This window comes from Lissotriton vulgaris, chromosome 1_1, assembly GCF_964263255.1.
Source record: "Lissotriton vulgaris chromosome 1_1, aLisVul1.2, whole genome shotgun sequence".
Taxonomy (NCBI): Eukaryota; Metazoa; Chordata; class Amphibia; order Caudata; family Salamandridae; genus Lissotriton; species Lissotriton vulgaris.
The window spans coordinates 21,981,810-21,987,753 of NC_141685.1; positions in this window are offsets into that span (position 1 = coordinate 21,981,810).

Consider the following 5,944-nt stretch of genomic DNA (forward strand, 5'->3'; position numbering starts at 1 on the left):
ATACAAGGCTGAAATACTGCACGGAAAACGTTGGAAATGCAACAATTGACAACAGCAAATGCCCCTAGACAATGAAAGATGAAGTGAAATGTGTAATGTAGACAGGGGTGCATCGCTAACACGGGTTAGTTTAAGGGTTTTACAGTCATTATCGAAAAATGAATCATATGTAAGGGTCTGAATATGGAAGCCTGGTAGAGAACTGTTTCAAAGTCAGTTATCAATTACTTTTAGAACCGATCACTGGCAGGATTGGCCCTCTTAATGGCACTGAATGCACAGCAAACCTTTTCAAGCAAGCAAGTGATAGAGAAGGGTTTTTTAAATCTAGTTTGCGTAGTAACATCATCAAAGAGAATCCTCACTGTTCGTATGCACCGCTGATTGTCGACTTGCATTGTAAAAAAGGAGCAAACATCAGCATTACATTTCAAGTTCAGTGAAACCAATGTGGCTGCACAAGAACAACAGAGAGGATGGCTCAAGGTACAAGTCAAATAAGTCAGGAAAATAGGAAGGACAATATTGATCATGCAATCTGAATTTGTAAATAATCAAAAAATATGCAAAATAGGAATATAGAATCACAAACAGAACGTTAAATATGAACCAAGCAGGTTCCATAAAGAAACTCCCCTCAAAGGAGTAACCATCCAGGTAACCTTGGAGGTAACATCAGTATGGCCTGTAGGGTACAGGAGGGTCTCTCCCACCATCTTAGTCCCCATATCAATGCCAACTTCTAATTAAAAGTTCAGTAGTCTACTAATCTAATAAAATGAACAATAAGCCTATTCTAACTTATCAAGACACATGATAAGCCACCTGCAGAGAAAAGGAAAAACAAGGAATTGCAAGACATTTTATGGAAATAAAACATGTGCAACTCGGACCTGGTTACAAGTTAGGGCAACATTAGCTTCACAAAAGATTCTAATCAAGTGGAGGTAATATTAGTGAATATGTAGAGCACATTTAAGAAGGATTTACATTACATTCTATATCAAATACATTTAATATTATTCCACTACCAATATGGCTCGCTCTCATCTACAAGAACACATAGCCACTCACTACATTTGATTAATGAAATGGAAACAGATTAATACAGTTAAACTGACATTAAGTAAAGGGGTAGGGCACTAAATTACGTGCTCCAATCCCACCTCTGATGGCTATAATAGCCATCCTTCTATCAACAAGAGAACAAGGGTCAGAAAAAAACACACTCTCATGCCCCTTATAAATCCATATATCAAACAACGAGAGAGTGTTAGTACAAAGATCAAACACAGTAGGCCAACAAAGTTCTATTCAAAGTGCTACTGAACCTTAGAAGAGACTGTTATTTTCAGTAGGAAAAAATAGTGTGCACGTGCTCAAAGATCTAGCTAAAAGGACCCTCAGGCCCCAGTGAACCACTGGTAGCCAGTTGTCTTCATTGGGTCCCCCTTAGTGCTAGGGAAGTGAAAGTGAGTTAAAAAGAGTATGGACTACTCCTCAAGATTATTTTAATAAGAGGGTAGCTTTAACTCTATTAAAACCAGTGTTTGAAAAACGTGATTATTTTTCAGGACTACCGATGGTTGTGCAAGTTTGAACCAATTAGTCCCTTGATAAAGTGAAGAAAGAAAAATACAATACGGTCAACATGTTTCTGCTTTTTGAGCAATAAATCAGCTCAGCATTCATCAGGACCAAGGATACAATACAGTACCACTCACTGATCGGAGCACGCTAAAGTGCTCAGACCCAGGGGGTAGTTACACGGAACAATACGACCTGCAGTGTCGACGCTCCTTTAAGGAAATTCTTCCCCGATTTTAATTAACTCCTTGTTATAGGAGAAACGATACGAATCTGTAGGGGTAAATAGAAAGCACAAAAGTGTCCAAATTACGAACCCATAAAATTATGCATCTATGCTGGTAAAATCTAAATAAGTGCACACATATACTTGGATCGAATTATATGTAAATTGGAAGGAATTATCCTTTACATAATTAGAAAACGGACATACTGGTAATAAATCTGTTATTCATTCAGTACTCCAAACAACGTTTTGTCATTGTCCCTTGTGTATTTAGTTACTGCATTGAGTAAGTAATTGCCTAAAAACAGTGCTCAATAAACCAGGTAAATGGTTTAAAAACATGAAGTGATTACTCCAAAAGACACCTTTGCAAGAAACATACAGAGCGCGGTATACTCAGAAAGAGGAAATTCAGCCCGGCACTTACATGGTATGTTAAGGTAGTGAGCCCCCTGGGCATTGCGGCAGGAGGAAATCTTCACGAATTGACCCTAAAAATATTTCATATACGACATCTTGTATGAGCCTAACATAAAACCCTTTTGTTTTGTACCTTTCTGTACAATTGGAATAACTAACTACAATCGGTTTCCATCTGCGGGGTTTGTTGAGGTATTCTAATTCATAGGTCCACCTTTCTATGAATATTTGCTCTAGACCGCGTCTGTAAATAGACGGGTGCCTTTAAGAGTATGACGCGATCACGTCAGATACGTGATCGGCAGCACCGCCTCATACACATTTCGCGCTTCCTGTGTTTATATCACTCGCGGCCCCAGTACCGCGTTTGTCTATACGGGCGGCGGATGTGGCCGCTTGTAGGTGTTACAGCGGGGAGCCGTTTGGAGACAAGTAAGTCTCTCCTTTGGACCTAACGAAAGTTAATGATCTTCCAATCAGCGGTATTGAGAACGTTTACTAATTCCCTTCCGTTGTTTTCACGTTAGAGCCCAAACGTGAAGATTTCCTCCTGCCGCTATGCCCAGGGGGCTCACTACCTTAAAATACCATGTAAGTGCCGGGCTGAATTTCCTCTTTCTAAGTATACCGTGCTCTGTATGTTTCTTGCAAAGGTGTATTTTTTTGGAGTGATCACTTCATGTTTTTAAACCATTTACCTGGTTTATTGAGCACTGTTTTTAGGCAATTACTTACTCAATGCAGTAACTAAATACACAAGGGACAATGACAAAACGTTGTTTGGAGTACTGAATGAATAACAGATTTATTACCAGTATGTCCGTTTTCTAATTATGTAAAGGATAATTCCTTCCAATTTACATATAATTCGATCCAAGTATATGTGTGCACTTGTTTAGATTTTACCAGCATAGATGCATAATTTTATGGGTTCGTAATTTGGACACTTTTGTGTTTTCTATTTACCCCTACAGATTCGTATCGTTTCTCCTATAACAAGGAGTTTATTAAAATCGGGGAAGAATTTCCTTAAAGGAGCGTCGACACTGCAGGTCGTATTGTTCCGTGTAACTACCCCCTGGGTCTGAGCACTTTAGCGTGCTCCGATCAGTGAGTGGTACTGTATTGTATCCTTGGTCCTGATGAATGCTGAGCTGATTTATTGCTCAAAAAGCAGAAACATGTTGACTGTATTGTATTTTTCTTTCTTCACTTTATCAAGGGACTAATTGGTTCAAACTTGCACAACCATCGGTAGTCCTGAAAAATAATCACGTTTTTCAAACACTGGTTTTAATAGAGTTAGAGCTACCCTCTTATTAAAATAATCTTGAGGAGTAGTCCATACTCTTTTTAACTCACTTTCACTTCCCTAGCACTAAGGGGGACCCAATGAAGACAACTGGCTACCAGTGGTTCACTGGGGCCTGAGGGTTCTTTTAGCTAGATCTTTGAGCACGTGCACACTATTTTTTCCTACTGAAAATAACAGTCTCTTCTAAGGTTCAGTAGCACTTTGAATAGAACTTTGTTGGCCTACTGTGTTTGATCTTTGTACTAACACTCTCGTTGTTTGATATATGGATTTATAAGGGGCATGAGAGTGTGTTTTTTCTGACCCTTGCTCTCTTGTGGATAGAACGATTCTAGCAGCGTGCAGCTGCGAGAGTTTATTTTAAATAATAACATACCTTTAGTGTTCTTTTGCATTTAAACAGTGCATCGTAATACACCTTTGCAATGGAGACGTCGGGCCTTTCATACTCCAGAGAGGAGGCTGATGCCATATTAAATGACACTTCTCTTTTTGCTGACCCCCTAGTCGCCCAAGCAATATCCCAGACTACTGACTGGGACAAGCTTAGTGAACAAAAGAAAAACAGAATTAGAGCAGTTTTACATGGAACTTATGATGAAGGAATACCTCAACAACAAAATGGCCCCAAAGGGACTTTTGGTCACCAATGCACCGCAAATATTTTTAGAGGACAGTGTATTCAGAAAGGAATGGGCACAAATAGCCTGGCACTGTACGCACAACTGGGCTATTCTTATCATCAAGACAGCAATGCGCCTTTCTGAGGCTCTGTTAATAGAGATCCAGGCCACAGAAACTCATATTAAGGCAACCGTCACAGGTTATAAAAAGAAGCTTGATGAGTTCAATAAAGAGCTACATGAATACAAAGAAAATCTTGCACAGTCAAAAGTAGCCAAATTTCAAAAAGATTTGAAAAGATGGTCCTATGATAAAACCTACCCTTACGCTAGCCAAGATTATGCCCCCCAGCCCGCACCAATGAAGACCCAGATACCTCAGTTGACTCAGACTCTAGTAATTCAAGTACTGAGAGCAGAGGGAATAAACAGCGAGGCAGAGGCAGAGGAAAACAAAACTATAGCCAATATAACCATCATTGGTTCCCTTACCCACATCAAGGACCTGGAGGTTTCCACCTGAACCCCTTTAACCAGCCACCGATTCCACCACAATTTGGTTGGAATCCACACTTTGCTCCCCCGCCACAACAATTCCAACAAAATATGTACCCGCAGCCTTTTTTAGGTTTTGGCCGGAGAGGCAGGGGGAAGAGAAGAACAGGCAATCAGGTACATTGGGGCCCGACAGAAACAGTGGGGGACAACACACGGAGCAAGGCTCAGGAGCAGAGAGCAGGACCGAGCAACCAATAAGTTTGATAACTAACCTATCCCAAGTTGTCTTAAATGCAGATGAGACTGCAGTGTTAGAAAAGGGACTTGGTTTCATACCCAGTCCTCGCCTGGACCGTTTCAAATTGAAATGCGAACTGGGTGAGTTTTTCAGGAAACTCAGATTAAAATCTTTTTTTGAACAACAAAATACACAACTCCCTGCTACACTGAGTGACACCAATTTTAAGAGGAGATCCAATTTCACTCCTCCAACTCACTTGATACCGGCGGATATCATAACTTTCGAACAGACTGTATCTCGGGAAGTGGAGGCTCTGATTGAGCCCACCTCCTTTAAAAATTTGACAGCAGGAGAATATAAGGCTATAAAATCTTTGCAAGAGAATCAAGAAATTGTAATCAAAAGTACTGACAAAGGGGGAGGCATAGTGATTCAGGATGCCACGGCCTATGATGCCGAATGCAAACGGCTTCTAGGGGATACTAACAGCTATACCGTGCTCCAACAAGACCCCTCTCCTTTCCTTAAAGATGAAATCCTGGAGCTGGTTTCCACCGCAGAAAGAGACGGCTATATCAGCAAACAAGAAGCTGATTTCCTTACCAACTCAGAAGAAAAAATCCCTTACTTTTACACCCTTCCCAAAACCCATAAAAATCGCACTCCACCGCCGGGAAGGCCTATAGTGTCAGGGATTGGGTCCCAGTTGGAACCACTCTCCAAGTATTGTGATTTTTTCTTCAAACCCTTAATCCAATCCACATGTACTTACATTAAGGATACGAAAAGCCTTCTTTCAATGTTACTTGATATACAACTTCCAGATGAACCTTGTTATCTAGTGTCCTTAGACATTGAAAGTCTGTATACTTGTATCCCTCAGAATGCAACTCTCAAAGTTTTGGCAGACATCCTGGATCAAACCACATGGTCATACAACACCTCCAAGACCTTTGTGATAGACTGCGCTACCCTGGCATTGAAACGGAATTTTTTCCAATACCAAGACACCTTTTATTTGCAGAAGACTGGCA